Consider the following 25021-nt stretch of genomic DNA (forward strand, 5'->3'; position numbering starts at 1 on the left):
TGTCCCACACTTTGATGAAGTATGGAAAAATTAGTCTCTAGTGAAGAGAGATTTTTCACTCCAGATGGCTGAGAAACTATAATTTTCTCTTCATTGAGGTAGGAATGACTGGGGGAGGGGGGGAGTTAAAAAAAAAAAAAAAAGGCAATGCTGGGCATTGCTCTAACCAGGATCAAACCAGGATCAGATAGAGGGAGGAGTCATTCCCCTTTCATTCACCGAAACTTGTATGAAGCAGCTACTGTGTATCAGGCACTGTACTGGGAGCGGGGGTGGGGGTGGGGCATAGAGTCACGTGGCCCTGCTCTCAAGGGACTCCTAGTCTAGTGGGAGAGACAGAGAGGCAGTCTCACAAATCAATGACATGTAATTCAGTGTCCTTTATCATAGCACCTATGACAAATCACTGCACTTACTGATTTGCCTGTCATTCTCCCCTCATTAGACTGGAAGCTCCTTGAAAGGAGAAAGGGAAGGAAGCAATATTTAAGTGCCAATTATAGGTTCCAGTTAGGCACTTTATAGTTATTTTATATCCACCATAACACCTCATGGCATATTTTATTATCCTCATTTTACAGATAAGAAGCTTGAGGTTTAGAAAGGTTAATTCACTTGCTCAAGGCCAAAGGTAGTATGTGGGAGAGCCGGGACTTAACCCAAGTTGGCATGTTCTCACACACTGCTCAGGGTTTCACTCATATTGTGACTTCGGCTCCTGGAGCAGTGTCCAACTCAGGAAGCTGTTGATGATATAAGGGAGGGAGGGATAGAGAGGAGTATGTGGCTAATGCTGGGTGGGTGGGTCAGGAAGACTTCTCAGAGGAAGGGATTACTGAACAAATACAAGAACAAGTAGAATTTGCCAAAATGACAAGAGATGAAAGTCAATGTAGGTGAAAACAACATGAGTAAAATGACATGGTGGCATGAAATAGCATCAAGTGTATTGGCCATCTACTCGAAAGCTCCCTGCCATATCCATGACCTCCTTTACCCCTCCAGTTCCAGGCCTAAGGAACAAGAACTCAGCAGTGACACACCAGGGCATCTGTACTATGCGGTGCAGTACATTTCTTTGGCTGCTGTTGTTATTATCTTTCCTGGGACTAGATTATAAGATGCAGGTAGGATCCAGTCTGCTTTACTCATAATTCCAACTACTAGAATGGTGCCTGATTGATTTTGGAATGAGTGACAGAAGTGGACCAGGAAAAGGGGGTGTTCTTTACATCTCTGCCTTCCCATGAGGCTGGTGTAATTGGGCCAGAGGGGAGTCCCTCGTGTTTGGGGTCATAGAAGACCATTTTAAGGCCAGACAGACACTGAGATGAGGTGAAGCCCAGCATTCCTGGGCAGTTGGCAAAGGCTGGCCCTGCCTTCTCTGTCTTCCCTGCTTCCTCCTTTCTAGTTCAGGCACCAAAACTAGGATGTGGGCTCAGAGAAAGGGGGCCACAGAACTGACCTTGGACCTGCCCCTCATCTTCAGCGTATGCTAACAGGACGAGTCTTGGTGGGGCAGAAGCCTGAAGAACACCAATATTTAAGGGGCAACACAAAGCAGAAGAGCCTACAAGGGAAACTGAGGAGAGCTCAGGGAACTGTGAGACCCAAAATGACACCCAGTCCTCCCCCTATCTCTTCTACAGCTTAGTGGCTATCACTGCACAGAAGTCTGTGGATCACTATCCAACTTCTAGAAATGACAAACCAAGGACAAGAATGACAGAGAAAAAACAATGGGTTAAAGAGTTTCACAATTAGTTTTGTTTTTGTTTTTTAAGTTTATTTACTTATTTTGAGAGGGGGGAGGGACAGAGAGAGATGGCAAAGACAGAATCCCCAAGTAGGCTCCATGCTGTCAGCACAGAGCCAGATATAGGACTCAAACCCAGGACCTGTGAGATCAAGAGTAGGCTGCTTAACTGACTGAGCCACCCAGGCACCCCCACACACACACACACACAATTAGCTTTTAAATCAATTGAAATCAATTACAGGAAGAAGTCTGGAAAACCGCCAAAAACATGGAGGTTAAAGAACACCCTTCTAAAGAATGAATGGGCCAATCAGGCAATTAGAGATGAAATTAAAAAATATACGGAAACAAATGAAAATGAAAACACAACAATTCAAAATCTATGGGATGCGGCCAAGGCAGTCCTAAGAGGAAAGTACATTGCTCTCCAGGCCTATTTCAAGAGATTAGAAAAAGCACAAGTCCAAAATCTAACAGCTCACCTAAAGGAGCTAGAGGCAGAGCAACAAGAACACCCTAAACCCAGTAGAAGAAGAGAAATAGTAAAAATTAGAGCAGAAATAAACAACATAGAGACCAAAGAAACAATTGAACAGATCAATGAAACCAAGAGTTGGTTTTTTGAAAAAGTAAACAAAATTGACAAACCTCTAGCCAGGCTTATCAAAAAGAAAAGAGAGAGCACCCAAATAGACAAAATTATGAATGAAAATGGACTTATTACAACCAACCCCTCAGAAATACAGGCAATTATCAGGGAATATTATGAAAAATTATATGCCAACAAATTGGACAACTTAGAAGAAATGGACAAATTCCTAAACACACACTCACTACCAAAATTCACACGGGAAGAAATAGAAAACCTGAACAGACCCATAACGAGTGAAGAAATCGAATCAGTGATCAAAAATCTCCCAACAAATAAGAGCCCTGGACCTGATGGTTTCCCTGGGGAATTCTACCAGACATTTAAAACAGAATTAATCCCAATTCTTCTCAAGCTATTCCAAAAAATAGAAGTCGAAGGAAAACTCCCGGACTCATTTTATGAAGCCAGCATCACTCTGATTCCCAAGCCAGACAGAGATCCAACAAAAAAAGAGAACTATAGGCCAATATCCTTGATGAATACAGATGCAAAAATTCTCAACAAGATCCTTGCAAATCGAATCCAGCAGCATATCAAAAGAATCATCCACCAAGATCAAGTGGGATTCATTCCTGGGTTACAGGGCTGGTTCAACATTCGCAAATCAATCAATGTGATACATCATATCAATAAAAGAAAAGATAAAAACCATATGATCCTGTCAATAGATGCAGAAAAAGCATTTGACAAAATACAGCATCCCTTCTTAATAAAGACTCTAGAGAAAGTTGGGATAGAAGGAACCTACTTAAACATCATCAAAGCCATCTATGAGAAGCCTTCAGCTAACATCATCCTCAATGGGGAAAAACTGACAGCTTTCCCCCTGAGATCAGGAACACGACAGGGATGTCCACTCTCACCACTGTTGTTTAACATAGTGCTGGAAGTCCTAGCATCAGCCATCAGACAACAAAAGGAAATCAAAGGCATCAGAATTGGCAAAGAGGAAGTCAAACTTTCACTCTTCGCAGATGACATGATACTCTACATAGAAAACCCGACAGACTCCACCAGAAGCCTACTAGAACTGATCCAAGAATTCAGCCAAGTTGCAGGGTACAAAATCAACGTACAGAAATCGGTTGCATTTTTATACACCAATAATGAAGCAACAGAAAGAGAAATCAAGAAACTGATCCCATTCACAATTGCACAAAAAACCATAAAATACCTCGGAATAAACCTAACCAAGGATACAAGAGATCTGTTTGATGAAAACTATAGAAAACTTAGGAAGGAAATTGAAGAAGACACAAAGAAATGGAAAAACATTCCATGCTCATGGATAGGAAGAATAAATATAGTTAAGATGTCATTACTACCTAAAGCACTCTACACATTCAATGCAATTCCAATCAAAATTGTACCAGCATACTTCTCAAAACTAGAACAAACTATCCAAAAATTTGTATGGAACCACAAAAGACCCCGAATAGCCAAAGTAATACTGAAAAATAAAACCAAAACGGGAGGTATCACCATCCCAGACTTTAGCCTCTACTACAAAGCTGTCATCCTCAAGACAGTATGGTATTGGCACAAAAACAGACACATAGACCAATGGAACAGAATTGAGAACTCAGAAGTGGACCCAAAAGTATACAGCCAACTGATCTTTGACAAAGCAGGAAAGAATATCCAATGGAAAAAAGACAGCCTTTTTAACAGATGGTGTTGGGAGAACTGGACAGCAACATGCAGAAGAATGAAACTAGATCATTTTCTCACACCATGCACAAAAATAAACTCAAAATGGATAAAGGACCTGAACGTGAGACAGGAAACTATCAACACCCTAGAGGAGAAAGCAGGAAACAGCCTCCTTGACCTCCACCGCAGCAACTTCTTACTTGACACATCCCCAAAAGCAAGGGAATCAAGAGCAAAAATAAACGATTGGGACCTCATAAAGATTAAAAGCTTCTGCACAGCCAAGGAAACAACCCAGAAAATTAATAGGCAACCAACGGAATGGGAAAAGATAGTTGCAAATGACATATCAGATAAAGGGTTAATATCCAGAATCTATAAGGAACTCCCCAAACTACACACCCGAAAAACAAACAACCCAGTGAAGAAATGGGCAGAAGACATGAACAGACACTTCTCCAAAGAGGACATCCAGATGGCCAACAGACACATGAAACGATGCTCAGCATCCCTCCTCATCAGGGAAATACAAATCAAAACCACACTGAGATACCACCTCACGCCAGTCAGAGTGGCTAAAATGAGCAAATCAGAGAACTCTAGATGCTGGCGAGAATGTGGAGAAACGGGCACCCTCCTACACTGTTGGTGGGAATGTAAACTGGTACAGCCCCTCTGGAAAACAGTGTGGAGGTTCCTCAGGAAACTAACAATAGAACTCCCTTATGACCCAGCAATAGCACTGCTAGGAATTTACCCAAGGGATACAGAAATGCTGAGGCATAGGAGCACATGTACCCCAATGTTCATAGCAGCACTCTCCACAATAGCTAAAACATGGAAAGAGCCGAAGTGTCCATCAACAGATGAATGGATCAAGAAGATGTGGTTTATCTATACCATGGAATACTACATGGCAATGAGAAACAATGAAATCTGGCCATGTGTAGCAACATGGATGGACCTTGAGGGTGTTATGCTGAGCGAAATAAGTCAGGCAGAGAAGGACAAATATCATATGTTTGCACGTATAGGAGGATTAGGAGGAACTTGACGGAGGAACAAGGGGGAGAAGAAGGGTGGAAATGGTGGGGGAAAGGGAGAGAGGCAAACCATGAGAGACTCTTGAATGCTGACAAAAACTGAGGACTGATGGATGAGGGGGGGAGGGGGGGATGGGCATGGAGGAGGACACTTGTGGGGATGAGCACTGAGTGTTATGTGGAAACTAATTTGACAATAAACTATTTGTAAAAAAAACAAAAACAAAAACAAAAACAAAAAACAAAGAGGGAATATTGGTATTAGATCCACAGGAAGAGGAACATCACAAGCCAAGGGCCTTCTGTGGGGACTGATCCACTGCAGAGCCATGAAATATTCAGCCCTCAAAGGCTCTAAGCAGACAACTGGATAGACAGAGGGCATTTGTAGGAACACTGTTTATAAAAGGGGTTCCACTCTCCCCACACAGCCAGTAAGCCATATTTCTCTACCCTCCAGTGAATGAGATTTTTCTTTGGAGGAACTGAATAAGAACAATATTGGACTTTGGAACACCTAGTATGGTGGAGGGTGAATGAATTAAGGGAGATCTGTTGCTAAACTGTGTGACCTTTAGTCCTTTCTCTTGCCTTGTTAGGAACCCCCCCACACCACTAACCAGTAGATTCGAAGATTCTTTGAAAAACTGAAGAGCTACAGAGAGATCTCTAGTTACTGATATCTGAAGTTCCCTCAATAAAAAGATTTACTTTTTTTAATGCTTATTTATTTTTGAGAGAGAGAGAGAGAAAGAGAGAGAGAGTGGGGGAGGGGCAGAGAGAGAGAGGGAGACACAGAATCCGAAGCAGGCTCCAGGCTCTGAGCCATTAGCACAGAGCCCAATGTGGGGCTCTGTGTTACAGACCCATGAACTGTAAGATCATGACCTGAGCTGAAATCGGATGCTTAACCAACTGAACCACCCAGCACTCCAAAAGATTCACTTTCCACTTGATCACCCTATGTAAAGTCCACTAATTAACAAACTGTGCCATTTACATAATAAGCTTCTAAAATCAACTTTCAGTGCCTCTTTCTTAAATATAAATAAACAGTCAAGAATCAGAAGATACTTAAAGAAAGACTCAAACTTGATAAAAGGACAAACCAGAAAAAAAGATCTGAGGTGAAAGAGATTTTGCAAGGAGGAATAAAGCAATTCAAAGAGTCTTAACACCAATTCATGAAGGTAAGAGGAAAGGTTGCATCCATAAAACAAGAAAGGATTACAATAAAACAGAAAAAATTAAATGAAAAAAGCCTCTCTGAAATTAAAAATATAACTAAATTTTTTTTTCAAAAACTCATAAGATTTAGAAGACAAAGTTGAGGAAGGCTTCCAAAAAGGGAAACAAAAGAGAGAGATCTAAATACTAGGAGAGAAATGAAAGACATTAATCTCCTAATTATCCCAGCACAAAGAATGAAAAAAAAAAATCTACCAAAGCCCACCACCATTACCATTGTGATTTTATGAGACTGACATGCTGCCTACTGAACTTAGGTAGCCAGTTATTCTGAATTTAAATCATGAGGGATAAGTAAAAATTCATACAATCTCCTAGGTAGAAAAAGAAACAGGTAAAGAAAACAAGAATACGACTATTACACTTCTTCAAAAGCAGCATTAGATGTTAAAAGATAACAGAGAAGTGTCTTCTAAATTCTGAAAGAAAATATTTTTTAATCTAGAATTCTGTATTCAAATAAATTATTAATCATACATGAGAAGAGGGTGAAGATATTTTCAGATAGCTAATGACTCAAGACCACTATTTCTAAACTGCTCATTCTTAAGAAGTTATTGGAGAGGAGCTCTAGGCTGGCTCAGTCAGTAGAGCATTTGACTCTTGATCTCAAAGTTTTAAGTTTAAGCCCCATATTAGGTATAGAGATTGCTTAAAAATAAAATCTTTAAAAAAGAGAGAAGTTATTGGAGAATGGAATTTAGCAATTTAGTTAGATGATAATGTAATAAAGAAGACAGAGAATTCAGGTAACAGGGGCTCCAACATAAGAAGGCAGTAAAGGAAATATTCAAATAGTGGTAAAGGGAAGCCTCAGAATAACAGTTATGTAGTATTCCAATTCTAAGAGTAGCCAATCCAGATAGAAACAGAGAAACAGAAGGTTCTTGTAGGGATAACTGTAAGGAAAAAAATGGAACAGATGAGCTGTTGCATGCTATGCAACATAGTATTACTAGGTATGTAATAGAGTTGTTGAACCATTTGAAAAAAAAATATAAAAATTATAAGTACATGTGGGCATCAGATCAATAAAAAAAGGAGGCAATTATTAACTCTAGGAAAAACAAAGAATTATACAAAAGAGGACACATAATCACAGTGTACTACTTGATACAGGAGTAAACAATATTTGCATAGTCATTAGTATATAAACATTAAACATCAATTTAACAAAAAAGTTTATGTTGGAGAGATAAAAGGAGGGGGACGTGCAGGGAGAACATTGGGGGAAACTAAGTTCTCATCTACCATGATAGAGAGTCAATATATAATTTCAAGGGGCGCCTGGGTGGCTCAGTCAGTTAGAAGTCCAACTTTGGTTCACGCCATGATCTTACAGTTCATGGGTTCAAGCTCAGCTCCACATCAGGCTCTGTGCTGAAGGTTCAGAGCCTGGAGCCTGCTTCCGATTCTGTCTCTCCCTCTTTCTCTGCCCCTACTCCACTTGCACTCTGTTTTTCTCTCAAAAATAAATATACATTTTAAACTTTTTTAAACATGTATAAAATATATAATTTTTAAAATTGACAAACCAAGAAATAGTAGAATAAATGTATTATTTAAAAACATGGCAGTATATACACGTGAGAAATGAGCTGTAAGAGTTGAGGTCGGCTGCCTTGGGGAATGGAACATGGGAATGTGAAAGGCTGAAGCAAGGCAACTGCTGATTTTCAAACTATATATATGTATTCTTTGAAGAAGAGTCTCTATGGCTCACATACAGTCTAGCTTACTGGCTTCTCATGGTATAACAACAGATGATAATTTGGGGCCCAAGTTCTGGCCAAAATAGATGATACATTTTTATGTCAGTGTCTGCATATATCTCTTGCACACCTGACACAGTGGTCAGTGGTCAATAGGCTTCAAAGACTAAGAACTTTGATCCTGACCCACAGTTGGGGACATTACAGGCAATTCTCAAACATATCAGATTTCATGTCTGGACATGCTGGTCTCTCTGGTTAGAATAAACAAACCCCCCAATCCTCTAATAAGGTGAACTTCTCTTCAGCCTTTAAAACTCTCCTAAGCTATCACCTCTTCTAGAAAGTCCTTCCTGATGCCTCCTCTCTGATGAGTTTCTTGTTCCCTCTTTCAGCCAACTTCTGAATCATCTGTGTCTACATCCAGCAAAGCATCCAACCCCCTGTGATTCAGTTGGAAATAAACGGTCTCTCCAGCTACTCTGTGATCCTCTCTGTAGTCATCAGCTTGTGCTAGTTATGCTGCAGGATAAACAACCACAGAATCTCAGTCACTCACCACACAAAGGTTTATCTCTCATCATGTTATGTGTTGGTTGTGCCTCTGGCTCCATTCCATGTTTTCTCTTTATGTGGGTCTTATTCTGGACATGCCATTCTCCTGGCAGATAGAAAAGAGAAAATGTGTGTGGGACCACAAAATTTCCCGAAAGCCTCTGCTCCCAAGTGACATATCACTTCTGCTTGATTTTCATTGGCTAAAGCAAGTCACGTGATGGAGTCTGATGTCAATGGCACAGATAAGCATAATCCTGTCAGAGGGAGAGGCAGTAACAATTGGGTATAATAATACCATCTACGACATTCTGCTTGGTAGGGTCCACATCTTATTTTTATATCCTGGACCTAACACAGTGCTTGGCACTAGCAGTATTCAAGGCATCCTCACTGACTTGAATGAAATTGTCAAATAATAACTTAGCCTCATATACAACCTGAGAACAGAAGGAGATTTGAAAAGTGCTTAAAAACAAAAATGAAAAGGCTCAATGTAGAGCTGGGAGGGTATGAGCAAGCTCATGGTATGTGGAGCAGCACTGAGCTTGGAACTGATACAGCTGGGTTTCAGTTCAGACTCTATAAGTCATCACACCTCTCTGAGCTCACCTTTAAAATGAAGGAGGTGAGGGCACCTGGGTGGCTCAGTCAGTTAAGCTTCTAGCTCTTGGTTTCAGCTCTGGTCACGATCTCACAGTTCATTAGTTCAAACCCCACATGGGGCTCCGTGCTGACAGTGCAGAGCCTGCTTGGGATTCTCTCTCTCTCCCTCTCTCTCTGCGCCTCCCCGGCTCATGCTTGCTCACTCTCTCTCTCAAAATAAATAGATTAATTTAAAAAAATAAATAAACAAACACAATGAAGGAGATGAAGTAGAGGATCTCTAGGGTCCTTTTCAGTTCTAACCTTTTAGGAATCTGTCACAGAACACCTCAATCTGGTTTCTTTGGACCTGCTTGTCAATCTGCCAACTTCTATAATGGTATCCAGATCTAGAACTGAGAAGAAAATGAGCTCCAAAGTCCTATCACATGCTAAAATGAATTTCTAAAAACCGAAAATTCGGTGATGACAATAAAAGAAAATAAAACTGTACTTCAAAAACAAATGTGTTGTCAACAAACATGTTAAGTGGCGAATCTTTTCTTTAAAACAAATCATTTTCTCTTTTGAGCACATTGTTCTATATAGAGAGGAATCCATTACACTAAAGCTACTTATCACAGCATTACAGAGGGGCAATTATACATCTGAACATCCCCAGTCTGAGTTCTGGTTCACAAATGGAAATCCTCACTCACGTAAGTAGGAACTGTCTCACACTTAGTGAGAGTTCGGTGCTTGTGGCCTTCTTGGGTTACTGAAGCTATCATTACCAATCCAATGTAGCCCCAGTGCTCTGGATCTGGACGTGGTCACAATTTTTCTTAAGCTTATAGAAAAAAATCTACAAAAGGGTTGAGAAATCCTGTAGCTCATGGACTGATGTACTAAGAGAATTATTTAACAGCTGCTGGGTCCTAAGCCCTGTGTTCTTAACAGCAGAAGGCAAAAATTGTGATTATCCTGTTTGATTAGAAAAACTTGTACTCTTAAGTTTCCACCCATAAATCACAGACTCCAGCCCAGGTACCCACTACCACCAGACAATAACAATATGCACATATCATTCACTGTATGCCAGGATCGTTCAGCGTTCTTTACATATATTAACTCATGACTATCAAAGCAACCATAGGAAATGGGTACTGTTATTATCTCCATCTTACTGATGGGGGAATCAAAGTACAGAAAGGTTGATTAACCTGCCCAAGGTCACACACTGAGTGGCAGGGTGAGGCTTTGAACCCAGGCTATCAGGCTCTGGAGTCTGTTCTAAAGTCCTCTCTGCATTATATTGCCTGGGGGTGCAGCATACTACCAAATGAGCTGGACTCATTCTTGGATACTGGAACCATAAGCATACCATCACCTCCTCATCCTTAAAGACTCTTCCGATCTGTCCCTGCACCAGCCTAGGAGACTGTGACTTCCACCCTCTGATCATGGATGCAGTGAGGAAAGTGAGGGTGTCTAGCTCCCTCAAATACCAGAAAGGGTACATTTTCAGGTGTATATCACCTGTCCTTATCCATTTCCAAGTTTCTGGACTGCATCTCCCCTTGCCTGGATGAGTGTCGGGAAAGGTAACCTCTCCCTGATACAGCAATACAGCAAGGTCCAGTTTCCAGTAGCCAGAGCACTGCCAGCAGCAGGCAAGGCTCTTTCCTGTAAAAACCAATCAATACTGTCCCATCCCACATCCTCCACCTTTCCTGCTCCTCGGTCTATAACTGCTATTGATTACATCAGAGCAGGGAAGCAAATGCCAAAATATATCAATCAATCACCAAGGTGGCAAAGAGACTTTATTAAAACCATTACACCTTCTTCTATTTTCCTGCCCACCCCCGTTTCCTCAGCCCAATGGCCATTTCTTTTGGAAGGTTTCCAAGAACTTTGCAGACATGATCTGATGGCTGGTGGAATTTCCTCTGTGTGGGGAAAATTTAGACCCTGAGAAGGAGCAAGAACAAGTCCCATGGTGAGAAGATGGAAACCAGGTGTGTGAAAATATGTGCATGTGTCTGTGCAGTATATATATATGAAAATGTGCACGTACATATGTTTGTTTAAAGAAAAACCTAGAACTTAGTCACATTTCAGAAACATTTTGTAATTATCGCTGAAATTTTTACAAATCAATTCCTTCTGGTCGCTTAATGTCCTTCACTAAGTGGTTTAATTGTGAAATTTTACTTTATAATTGGGTTCATTTTAATGCAGAAAGAGGAAGATTTGCATAAGCAAATGACAAACAGTTAACAAAATCCATTAGCAGAGAAGCAGGAATTCAAAGAGCCCCACACACCTTGGGTTGTTGGTTTCCGATCGAAACCTGTGCTAAGGAAGCCTCTGGCCAAACCCAGACCCACATCTGCGGCCCCTAACCAGACAGAGGAGAAGGACGAAAGGCATTTCAAATGCTTCCACATATTGCTAGGACAAGAGAAAGCCTGCCAATGTGGCAGGAGAGGCAAAGTGAAGGAGAATTTTTGCTTATCAGTGAAAGAAGTCTTTGCAACTCCAAGCAAGGATTTAAAAAGAATCACCAGTTTTACGCAGCTCTTTGACAGTTCTTTTTCCGGGTGAAGAGTCCTGGACTCAGAGTAGAAGGAAATAGAGAGACTCTGACTTCTAGTCCTCATTCTGGAACTAACTAGCAAGGATCTTCCTCCATTAGACCTTATCTGAGTATCTGTTTCTAAAGCTCCTACGTCATTACCAGTAATTGACAAATTCTTTCATTCATTCACTCACCAAATGTCTATTGAGTCCTTGCTAAGAACGGGTCTTGTAGACATTAAAGAGAATCACAAGGAGAATCACAAGGTGAGGGCTAAGCTAAGAAATGTAAATAAGCAGTAGAGAAGGCCCTGCCCTCATGGAACTGATGTGATGAGCTGAATTGTGTCCCCTTAAAGTTTACAGTCTATCAGGACTGCTGTCCTAAGAAGAGGAAGAGACACCAGTGATCTCTCTCTCTCTCTCCACACACACACACACACACACACACACACACACACACAGAGGATGCCACGTGAGGACGCTGTGAGAAGGTGGCATGTTGCACCATAGACCAACCCTACTGACACCCTGATCTTGGACTTTCCAGCCTCCAGAACCGTGAGAAAATGAAGTTCTGTTGTTTAAGTCACCTAGTATGTGGTATTTTGTTATAGCAGCTGGACGTCGGGGGTTCCCTTCTGGAGTGCCTTGCCCAGTCTAGGGGACGAGGGAAGGTTTCCCAGAGGACCTGCCACGGAAAAGGTCAGGAGAACTAGCAGGGGAAAAGGCATGAGGTGGAGGGTAGTTCTCGGGACAGGAGCCAAACACATTTCCTAGTGGATGGAGCCGGAAGTATCAGAGGAAGAATATAACAAGAGTAGGGCTGAGGAGGTGAGGGGAGCCAGCTGGGGGAGGGTTCATAAGCAAACATGTCCCTGAGAATCTCTTAAAAAAAATGTGGGCTCCACACCCAGCATAGAGCCCAATGTAGGGCTTGAAGTCACAACCTTGAGATCAAGGCCTGAGCTGATATCAAGAATAGGACCCTTTGGGACGCCTGGGTGGCTCAGTCAGTTGGGCATCAGACTCTTGGTTTCGGCTCAGGTCATGATCTCATGGTTTGTTTGGTTGAGCTTCACATCGGGCTTTGTGCTGACAGCGTAGAGATTGCTTGGGATTCTCTCTCTCCTTCTCTCTCTGCCCAACTCCTCCACAACCTCTTTCTCTCTCTCTCAAAATAAATAAATAAACTTAAAAAAAAATTTTTTTTAAAGAGTTGGACCCAGGCCACCCAGGTGCCCTGTCCATGAAGATCTCAAAGGCCAAGGAGCTGCCATACCTATTGAAACTTTGGACTCATGCCATGGATACTTCTGATTCTGAAAAGATGCCAATGTGGGTTCCCAGGCACAGAGAAGTACTCAGCTTTTCTTGCCACCCTAGCCAGGGAAATCTATGTGTGCTTGGATATGTTCCTTGTGGAAATGCTTTGCTTCTTTTATCCATAAGCTTCCTCCTTGCCTTTTGAAGCATCTTCTGGGACAGCCTCTTCTTCAGGTGCTTGCCTTCAATTCTGCGAAATTCCTTTTTGTTAATAACTGCTAGTACTTATTGAGTTAGCTAATGCCAACCACGTACCGGGCCCTGTTTTAAGGGCTTTACGTATATTAGCTTTTTTAATCCTCACAACAGCCCTATGAAGTAGATTCTATTAACTCCAGTTTATGGATAAGGAAACTCAGCACAGAGAGATTAAGGCACTTGCCTGGGGCCACTCAGCTAAATGGAGAAGCCAGATCTGAATCCAGGGCACTTTAGCTCGGGTGTCCATACTTTTTTTTTTTTTTTAATGTTTTATTTATTTCTAGGAGAGAGAGAGAGAGGGAGAGAGAGAGAGAGAGAGAGGGAGAGACAGTGTGAGCAGGGGAGGGTCAGAGAGAGAGGAAGTCACAGACTGAAACAGGCTCCAGGCTCTGAGCTGGCAGTCAGCACAGAGCCCGACGCGGGGCTCAAACCCATGAACCGCGAGATCATGACCTAAGCGAAAGTCGGACACTTAACCGACTAAGCCACCCAGGCGCCCCCGGGTGTCCATACTTTTAATGACTACTAGGCTCTATGGAACTGAGGTCAGTTAGGTTCCCAAGGGCAGTTGAAGTGCTGGGGGTCTTTCTGATTCAAGAGTCTATGCTCCTAACCTCTTGAGGGAATGAAGCAGTAGCAGCTGGAAGTGGACTAGATGGAACTACCATGGAATAGCTGAAGAAGAAGGAAGAGAGAAAGAGATGGAGAGAAGTAGGGAGTTGCGGTAACACTCTGGTTTCTGGGTAAAGCAAACAACCAAGACTTCATCATTTTGTGCCACTTCATTCATTTATTCACTCATTCTCCCAGCCATTTAACAAATGCTTATTGGGAACCTATTCTGTTTCAGGCACTGGGCTGGGAAAGTAGGAAAAGAGGAGCAGGTAAGTACTGAGAATGAACCATGAACCTCACCAGCGCCTTCCTCTTGCCCTCACCTAATGGGCTCAAGGACTTTACATTTGAGGGGATGGAGATGATATATAAATAAATACAACACATCATTATGGTGTGATTATATACATATCAATATGCCCATGTATTTATAAAGCATTAAAAAGAGGACAGCCTATCTCTGCCTAAAACAGGCAGGTGGGCATCACTTTGAAGAAGGTGCCATTTAAGCCAGCCATGAAGAATGATGGCAATATTCTAAGAGAGGAGCTGGGCTCCATGGAGCTTCCCAGGAAAGTATGCATGTAGCAGATCACCAAATTCCTGGAACAGAGTCATAGAATTAGAGAATATTCACACTGAAAGTAGGCTTAGAGGTTGTCTGGCCCCACCCCTTTATCCACAGATGGCAAACTGAACAGGGTCAGGCCTGGGATGAGGCAAACCAAGCCTCTTAAGGTCCTGTGAGTGTGGCCCAGCCCTACCCTAGCCCTGAAACTGAGGCACAGCTTTACTGGGTTCCAAACAACCAGTCAAGGATCAAGAGTACCTTGCAAGAACCCCGGCCACCTCCACCCCAGTTTTCTGGGCTTTGTGATTCATGGGTTGTGGAGAGCAAGGTATATGGGAAAGAAGATGGAGAGGAGTCTAGAAAGTTACCCTGGTTTCTGGCTCGTACTGCTGAAGAGACAACTCTAAATCTCCACCTCTACCACACTCACATGCTCTCCAGTTCCCCGCTTCCCCATCCCCAAGTCCTTTTTTTTTTTTTAATGTTTATTTATTTATTGAGAGAGCACGCGGGAGCACTTGCGCAGGGGAGGGGTATAGAGACAGAAGGAGAGAGAATCTCAGGCAGGCTGACCATGTCAGCACGGAGTCCTATGCAAGGCTCGAACCCATGATCCCAGGAACCCAACAGCGAGATCATGACCTCAGCTGCAATCAAGAGTCAGATGCCTGTCTTACATTTAGAAGTAAGGATATCTTCCTCGAGGTGTCCTTCCTTCTCCTGTCTCTGCTACCCACTCTTCCAACGCCACACCTCCCCAACCTTTCAGCTTCAGATTCTCTTTTCAGCTGGCCGCCAGGAGCCCCGCAAACGTCCACCACGAAGGTGGCAGGGCTGCAGTTCAACAATCTGCCAGCAGGGGGCAGGCCTCCCGCGAGCCCCGATCCTGCCCGAGCCTCCCAGCCCCCAGCCCAGTCACAACTCCTTAGAGATGCAAATTGAGAAGCAGCCTTCCTAACCCGAGAGGGCTGCTAATTCTCTGACGAGTATGCAGATTTCCATCCTGCCTTTGCCTGGGTTTATTTGTTTTACTTTGCAATAAATTTAATACAGACTCCCTGGAGCAGAGAGGCAGATGGACTATAAACTCTGCATTTTGAGCAGCCTTAGTTACTAGGTTAGTGTGGTTTTTGATCCCTACTTAAATTATATCTATGAAATTTGACATGGATTTGGGTCTGGGCTTTGCTGGCTCCTTGGTGCTCTGGAGCTGCTTCTAGGGAATTTACAAGGGTTGATTTGATTATTGGGACTTTAATTTCTCACGGAGGCTAACGAGCAGGCTGGGAAGCCTGCCTGGGGTGGAACAGGAAGATGGGAAAGTGAGAAGTTGGGTCTCTACCTGCCCCCGTGTAGGCGGGGCCAGCATTGTTTTCCCACGCCCGTGGCTGGGCCATAAGTCAGACAGGCTGGGGACCGGAGCGGGAAGTCTGCCCCTCCCCGGGGAGAGTCGTGCAGCGGAAAGTGCCCACGAGAAGCACAGAGTCCAAGAAAAAAAAATCAGACGCACATATGGGGCCGACATAACTCAAACATCCATAAAGAAGCATTAACAAGAATGGGACAAGCTGGCGTTGTAGAACAACGTACAGGACTTGGAGGGACGTGGCAGAGGGGAGAAAACTGCTCCTCACCCCTCTTATCGACACATTTGCCTCACTCACCGCTGCAGCGGGCAGCCTTCTCCCCTGCCGCCTTTTACAGGCCGCTGAAGAAAAAGCATAGCGAGCTAGGAGCACGGCAAGCTGGGTCCTTGTCTCAGCTTCACGGGGTACTTCTTTGTTCCAACGTTGAGAAATGTGTTTAATTTCTCTGAGACTCAGTTTCTCTGTCTGCAGAATCGGAAGCACCTGATTATCATGAGGGCCAAGTAAGCTAATCTGGGTAAGAAGGACTGTATGCAGCAAAGGACCCAGACCAGAAAAAGTGTGTAAGGGACAGGTGTCCTTAGACAGTCGTGATCAATGATAGGAGTAGGAAGGCCTCGGGGCAGAGAGTGTCTGTGAAGGGAATTTCAGTGAGACCTGTATCTGTTCTATTCGTGTACCTAAAACCTGTCAGTGGGCCCCAGGCTCATGGGGGCAGTGGGGCCCCCACAGGCAGACGAGGTGTAGCAGCCGGCTCTCTAACCTGGTCCCGCTCACCTGCACACGAAACCTGCCTACCAGCAGAGAAGGACCGGCCCGGGCCTCTGGGAAGGTTCTAGCAGCAGCAGATTCCAGGGACTGGTGTGCAGACGTCTGAGGGCCTGGGCTACCCAGGCAGTGGGACATGGGCAGAGGGGTAGGGCTGCAGCCTCACCTCACCCCAAGAGAAATCTCAGAGCCCAGGCAGAGCCCGAGACAGGAAAGGGAGGCCGGCGCCCCCTTCCTCTGCCTCCCTTCTCTGCACCTCTACATGCTTCAGCCAGAGGCGGAAGCAGGAAAGGGAACTTGAGGGGGCAATGAAAGGAATGTGTTTGAAGAGCTAAGAAAAGCAAAGGTTCGGGAGCCACCCAAGTAAAGGGGCAGAAAGAAGGAAGGGAACAGATAAAGGAGAAAAGGAGGGAGCCAAGGACATGTTGACATTTGTTCTTTCCACGTAAGGGAGAATCCCCCGAAGGGAAAAGAAGTAGGAGAGGAGCAGAGTAGAACCAGAGAAAGGAAACAGCCAGATTCCCATGGAGGAGGGGGCGGGGTGCAGGGGAGGTAGAGGCTGAGCTGAAATGGAAATGAGGGGCTTGGTCACCATGGAGAGAGAAGCTGGAAGCTAGGCAGCAGTTTGTCTATTAGGAGGAAAGGAGGGGAATCAAAGAAGCTGTGGGCGTGTCTACACACACAACCGAATTGGAAAATAACTAGCTGAATTCAGCCCAAAGCAGGGCATAAGGGGGGAAGGGGATGGAAAGACTGGCTAAATTCTTTCCAAACAACAAAAGCTGCTCCCCTCACTTCTCCATACTAACTGCCCCCCCCCCCCAATAATGCACTGAATTAAAACTGTGAGCTGTCAAGATTTTGTTAAAGGAAATTTGGTGACTTCCCACCCCGCAACCCAGAAGCAGCCTGATGGTTTGTGGGTGCAAGGGAAAGGGAACCCAAATCTTGCAGCAGAGATAGAGGTAGGGTGGCAAGGAGGGCCAGGGATGCGGGTGGAAGCTAGGAGAACCAGTCAGCCACGTTGATCTTCAGACAGCCTCCTGAGGAAGGAGGAAGAAATCTAGCGAGTACGAGCCACGAGGCCCAGAGGGTGACCACACAAGCTCTCTGGAACTGTCGCAGGGGCAATGCCACCCTGAGACCCACAGCCAGGCTTCTGCCTGACCCTGTGCGTTAGAGTAGCCCACGCTGGCTCTCTCCCCAGGGCCATCAGGCAAGAGCCTTGCTCTCCCTTGCAGGTCACGCTCCACATACCCAGGCAGGTGAGGGTGGCTGTTTGGGCGAGGACGGGAGTGGAGTGGGAGGTATGCCTCTGCCCAAAGGGTGTGGCTCCTCACTGTGCTCCTCACAGTTGGTGACAGGCTGGGGGAGGTGGTGCTTGGCCAGGACCTCCAGGCTGCCTTGGCCCGGAAATGTCTGCAGCTGTCCGAGCAGAGGAGAGCCCGGCTTCACAGCTGGAGATCAGGACGCGGGGTGGGGGTGGGAGGCAATAAGGAATCCAAGGCTGCTATGGGTGAGAAGCCCAAAGGAGGGCAAAGGGAGTGAGAAGGACACACAAACCCTGGGCCTGTGTGGCAAAGAGTGGAGAAACAGAACCATAAGAATATCTCCTGTAATTTGGGGCACATATGCACACCAGAAATCATTCACTGTTTATCTGAAATTCAAAGTTCCCTGGCTGCCCTCTGTTCTATCTGCCACCCCTCCCTGGGGCTAGAGGGGTTGGAGTGGTGGCCACAAGGGAAGGTCACGAGGTAAATGAGGACTGGACGGGCACAAACCAAGAGGTCAAGGTTCTCCTAGAGCCAAAACACGCCAGAAGATCTTAACCAAACCAGAGTCAGACCAGTATGTTCCATTTGGGGATGGGGTTGTGAAAAGCATGGTCACTTTAAGAGGCTAAGTGGAGAGAATGACCAAATCCTCTTACCCAACCAATGACTTTAAGACAGAAGCAGGATCAAGGCAAGACAAGGGCGAGTCCAGGGGTGGGAGGTGGTGGGGAATTTCTCTTCTGCACCCGCTGGAATCCCAGAGGCTAGCCAAGGCTCAACTGATAAAGAGCTTCCTCCACAGGCATCTTGCCCCAGTCCTTAAATGTTGAAAAAAAGGCCGCTTTCAACAAAAGAAGCCTGCAACCAACACTTTTTCCAAATACTTTACAGCTTAGACAACCCTACTCGGATTTTTCTGCTCTGACCCACACGTCTCCTAGTGCAACTGAAATTTTGTAAAGTCCTTTTCAGAATTTAACCTCTCAGATGCTGCATTCCAGGAGGAAAGTAAATAAACATGTAAATCAATAACAACCCTACATTGGTTTTGAACTCAGTTGTGAACACAGAAGGGGAATAAAAATCAGTGCCAAATGAAAAAGGGTAGATTCAAAGGAGGAGTTTTATTTTTAATCCAGAAAAGTTTCAGAATGGTGTAATCAGCAATAGAGAATAAAATAAAATTAAAACAATAATAATAAAAGAAGCAGACCCAGCAGTGTCCTGTTAAATAATTGGATGAGATTCATCAGGGCAGCAACTGGTGCTGAGTGTTTTTTAATTTTCTCCCTGCTGGGTATTCTCCTCTCATGGCGTCAACAAATAGATTAACTACTTGTCAGAGACGGGGCTTTCAGACAGCAAAATTGAATTCTTCAGTATTTATTTTCCTCTTCGTACCTCCTCCCCAAAGAGGAATATCTGGGCATTTTTTAAAAAGATTCCCCCATCCCTCCTCAAGAATCTAGAGATGATGAATTCTGTCCATGAGGATCACTTGATCATATTGGGCAAGGAGTTAATTTCACCACGGTGCACACTGGATTCGATAAGAGGGCTTAGGGAGACACACTCATTGCCTCTCCTTATGAAGGACTCAAGCTTGAAAGGGCAGACCCAATACTCACATGGTGCGTCTGTGGCAAGTGCAGGTCAAAGGCCACCATGGTGTGTTCAACAGACCAAGGTTTCTCAGAAATTTGAATCCAGAACAGTGAGGCCCATGGCTCTAGGTGAACCACATAAAAAAGAACTGAGCAGGGGCACCTGGGTGGTTCAGTCGGTTAAGCGTTCGACTTTGGCTCAGGTCATGATCTCATGGTTCGTGAGTTCGAGCTCTGAGTCGGACTCTGTGCTGACAGCTCAGAGCCTGGAGCCTGCTTCGGATTCTGTGTCTCCCTCTCTCTGCCCTTCTCCCGCTTGTACTCTACCTCTCTTTCTCAAAAATAAATAAACATTAAAAAATTAAAAAAAAAAAAAGAGAGAGAGAGAGAGAGAAGCAGGCCAGTGGAGTGAAAGAGCGGGTCCAGAAGCAGGCTGATGTGTGCATGAAAACTTGCATATGATAAATCTGACATCATAAATCAAAGGGCAAAAGAGGACTTATTTCATAAATGGTAAAATAAATTTGAATTTCTATCTCATTAATGAATAAAAAATAAAAAACTGCATATAGATTCCATCCCTAAATGTGAAAGGTAAAATCACAAATAATAGAAGAAAATACATGATCATATATTGTGACTTTAAGGCAGGAAAAGATTTTGTGAACAAGATGCAAAAGCAATACCATAAGGAGAAAAATGGATGGATTTTATATCAAAATTAAAGATTTCTGTTCAGTGAAGTACACCATCAACTGAGTTAACATATAGATGGGTAGTACCTGGAAGAAGAGATTTGCACCAACACATGCTCAGCAAGAAAATTCTTAGTAAGAAAAAAAAAAAAAGAAGAAACAATAGAAAAATGAACCAAGTAGGTAAATATGTAGTTCATAGAAGGAGAAATCCTAAGGTCAAACAAGTCTTTGAAGTGATACTTAATTTCACAAATAATATGAAGAACACAAAAGAAAAATAAGATACCGCTTTATGTATGATAAATTAGCAAAAAATAGAAAGTCTGATAATACCACGTGCTGACAGCAATGTGGAGAAACAGGCAGACTAATAAATGTGAACACTGGTCCAGCTCTCTTGGAGAGCAGATTGGTAGGGCTTAGTAAAGTGAAGCTGCACAGAGCCTGTGACCCAGCACTGGCACTGTGGGTACACACGCCCTGGAAAAATCTCACACAGAACCACAGAATGTCCATCATCTTGCTGATGGTGGAAGCAAAGCGCTGGTGGCCATCTGGGTATCCACTACCAAGGGAACGGACGGGAAAATTATGGAAACTACAAAGGATGAAACACCATGCAGTGGTAAGAAGGGATGAAATAGATCCACATAAAGCAACATGGATAGGCCTCCAAAACAGAGTCGGGATGGGGGGTTGGGGAGAGGAGAGATTTATAGCACAAGACAATTTATGTGTTTTTATTTATTTATTTTTTAATGTTTTATTTATTTTTGAGAGAGAGAGAGGCAGCATGAGCAGGGGAAGGTCAGAGAGATGGGGAGATACAGAATGTGAAGCAGGCTCCAGGCTCTGAGCTGGCTGTCAGCACAGGGCCTGACACGGGGCTCAAACCCACTAACCGTGATATCATGACCTGAGCCGAAGTCGGCCACCTAACCAACTGAGCCACCCAGACACCCCTATTTACATGTGTTTTTAAAAGACACAAAGCAATACACATGTGTTTCAAGGACCATGCAGACGGATAAACTTATGGAAGGTGGTTTAGAAGTTTATACCCAACAGTGGATATTGGGGTGCTCCACCCACACTCCTCTTTGGGGCCAGTGCATCCCTCCCCAGCTGCTATGAGTATTGGTGCTGAGGCTCAAGGCTGCATCCCTCGGGGAACTGCCTCACCAAAGGCTATGCCCCTTCCAGGGGAAGTGGTCAAGGGTGGCTGATGCCAGGATGTAAACAGCTTGGTCCCTCCTGCCTTGCTTGGGAAAACTCTGAAGGGCCATGCCAGGTGCATAGCTTCCAGGATCTCCGCTGTGGCCTCAGCTGCAAGCACAGAGGCCATCAGCTTCACCTTCAGGCCACCCTACAATCCTTACCTCCTTATATCTGTGTCTCCCGAGAGGACTCCTGAATGAACCCACACTCAGGCCCCCAACTCAGAACTTTCTTCCTCCCAGGGAGCGCTGTCTAAGGAATACATGAAATAATCACAGGTGGGAGCAGTTACTGCGGAAAAGGGAAGAGAAACGGGGCCAGGAAAGGAAGGGGGACAATAAGAATTCAGTGAGTCTACGCGAGGTCTCCCAGGACGAGTGGCGGTGGCATACCATGAACTGAGGAGCACGACCCTCTGACTGTGTGCACCCAAAGTCCGAAATGAGAAACTGAAAACATACCATCTGTCTGTGGACAGGATGCACGCTGTCTCCTCCCTTGCTCACAGTGCTCTGTAACTAAACACCAGTTAATCTTCCGCCTGCGGGCCAGTGGTGAGCAGGGAACGGACTCAGAAAAAGCAAGGGAGATCAATGGGCAAGGACTTCTGTTTTCCGACCCTTGTAACTAGGGGCAACTTCAAGAATCAGGAAGCCAGGAACCCCCTTTGGCTTAAGTCTATCATTGCTGCGAAGATCTATGAGAGATAGTTATACCCCACTTAGCACGGGAAGGTGGAAGTAAAGGAGGGTGGTATATGTGTGGTGGTGTGTGTGAGTGAGAGACAGAGACAGAGACAGAGAGGCAGACAGAGACACAGAACGTGTTTCCACCTCAGGCATAGAACAGCCCAAGGTTTCAGAGATACAGATTCTATTCTTTCCATTCGCTCCAGCACCAGATAGGGCAAGAGATCTTTATGGCACTTGTGGGATGGGGTACTTACATCTGGGGGAGCAGCTTTGTCTACCTCTGAGCCAGATACCACACTGACTCCTGCTCCTCATCTTGCCTGCCTCTCCCTACCTTTGACTCTCCTACTGGATATTTCTGTAACAGAAACTGGTTCCCTTCCTTGGGCCTTGACCCAGCCCATCTCCTCTCCACAACCCTCTCCCCTGTCTCCAGAGTCCTTCACCCTTTTCAGAGGCTACACGGATTAGCCAGGTTAGCTTCACACATGCAGACACTGAAGCCTCATCTGGCTACAAAGAAAGCAAAACTGATACAATTGTGCGCCCCTGGGAAGAGGCTATGGAATATTCAGGAAGGCCGCTCAGTGGCTGACTGGAGGCTGAAGTACCCAGAGTTCTCTTCCCTCCCATTCAAAGAAAAATAGAGAACTATTTTTGAAGGAGCATAAGTAAATCATAGTGTGAACTAGCCAACCTACCCTTTCCATAAAATGTACTGACCTCCTACTACGTAGCACGCAAGAATGTTTGGAAGGCCAGAACTTCCAAAATGAGTAAGATGCGGTCCTTGGTCTGCATAGAGGCGACTGGTTGGTGGAAGGTGACTTGTACACCAAAATCTATGATGTAGAGTATAATGTGGAAAGGACAATGAAAAAAATTACCCCCAAATGCTCAGATTGTTCAGAGTAGGGGAAAAGTCACATTAGAAGGAAGAACCTTCTAAAAAGTTAAACCACGTAACTTTTAAATAATGTTATAATCGATGGTAGAATTTGTTAATACGCTTTTTAAATTCATTTTAAGGTACTTAATGCATTTGCATATAATGGAATGCATTCAGTACACTGAATAACATTTGTTAAAGACGATGAATAATCCTACTGCTTTTGAAAAAATCTGTATGAAGTTAAGAAATCACGATTCCCCTTTGACCCATCTCATTCCATCCCCCCAAATTAACTACTTTAACAGTTTGGAGTGTATCAGCCCTAATATTTGGATGGAAAAGATTTTAACCAAATGGAAAGAAGCAGAGTATCTCAGGTAAAAGAACAAGAGGTGAGAAGAGAAAAGGCACGTTGTGTGCCCGGCATGGGTGGCGAAAGCAGGAGATGAGAGACGACATTGCAACAGGAAGCTGGAGTCATGTCACAGAAGGTCCTCCACATTAGTTGGAATTTGGGACATTATTCAATAGGTGGTGTCAGATAAGAAATGGTTGAAGCAGCTAGGGATTAAAAAACTTTTTTTAATGTTTATTTATTTTTGAGAGAGAGACAAAGCGTGAGCAAGGAAGGGGCAGTGAAAGAGGGAGACACAGAATCCAAAGCAGGCACCAGGCCCTGAGCTGTCAGCACAGAGCCTGATGCAGGGCTTAAACTCATGAACTGTGAGATCATGACCTGAGCCGAAATTGGACCCTCAACTGACTGAGCCACCTAGGTGCCCTAAGAATTAGGGACTTTTTTACAAAAAATTTTAATGGTTTTTAAAATTTATTTCTGAGAGAGAGAGAGAGAGAGAGAGAGAAAGACAGCATGAACAGGGGAGGATCAGAGAGAGAGGGAGATACAGAATCTGAAACAGGTTCCAGGCTCTGAGCTAGCTGTCAGCACAGAGCCCGACACAAGGCTCAAACCCACAAACCGTGAGATCATGACCTAAACTGAAGTCAGACACTTAACCAAGTGAGACACCCAGGTGCCCCGGGATTTTTAACTAGAGTAAGAGAAGATCTGGGGGCACATGGTGGCAATAATTTAATCATACAGGGGCACCTGGGTGGCTCAGTTGGTTAAGTGTCTGATTCTTGGTTTCAACTCAGGTCATGATCTTACCCCTTCATGGGTTCAAGCCCCACATTGGGCTCTGTGCAGGCAGCACGGATCCTGCTGATCCACGGATTCTCTCTTTATTTCCCTCTCTCTCTCTCTCTCTGACACTCCCCTACTCATGCTGTCTCTGTCTCTCTCAAAACAAACAAACAAACAAATAAAAATAATTCAGTATACAAAGTGCTATCATGTGGAAGAGAGATTAGGCTTTCAATTTGAGGATCCACCAGTCAGAATTTGGGTCAACAACTGGAAGTTTCTGGAGTGGTATTTCAGTTCTATTTAGATAGGAAAGGACTTTCTAACACATGGATCTGTGCGATAATAGAGCGGATGACCTGGTGAAGAGTAAGCATCTCTTCACTGAAGAATCTCTGGCAGAGGCCCAGGGACAGAGGATTTGTGCATCAAGCAGGGAACAGGGGACTTGTAAAGTCTTTTCTAATATTAAGATTCTACGGTAAAATGAGGAAGCAGTGAAGGATTTTTAACTGAGGAGTTCTATAATTAGAGCCATGCTTTAGGAAGATGAATTTGGCAGAAATGTATCGGTTGGGTCAAAGTAGAAACAAACTTAAAACAGAAGAGCATGAGGCTGATAGAATCACTCCATCAAAAGCAATTAGGACTCTGGTTAACATGGTGCATTAGGCCTGCTTTTCACCTGTACCCCCTCATAAAAGGCAACTGAAACGACAGTGCATGAATAAAAAGGACGTGAATCCACAAAGCCTGTGGAAGAGGAGACAACAGCAGAGGGGACATGTCAACAAAATGTGATCTGGAGCTGGAAGCACCAGGTGTCTGTGAAGGCCACTGCCCAAGACCCACCCC

General features: G+C 44.3%; 1 protein-coding gene across 1 annotated transcript in view; it reads right to left on the reverse strand.

The window, feature by feature from the left end:
- The window catches only part of PKNOX2 (PBX/knotted 1 homeobox 2), a 316850-nt gene that overhangs the window by 273822 nt on the left and 18007 nt on the right, over positions 1–25021 (reverse strand). Inside the window, exon 2 of the mRNA XM_039250244.1 lies at positions 8627–8728. The gene's annotated coding sequence lies outside the window, so the exon portion shown is untranslated. The remainder of the gene's footprint in view (positions 1–8626; positions 8729–25021) is intronic.

This window comes from Hyaena hyaena, unplaced genomic scaffold (assembly GCF_003009895.1).
Source record: "Hyaena hyaena isolate Hyena2069 unplaced genomic scaffold, ASM300989v1 scaffold_364, whole genome shotgun sequence".
NCBI lineage: Eukaryota > Metazoa > Chordata > Mammalia > Carnivora > Hyaenidae > Hyaena > Hyaena hyaena.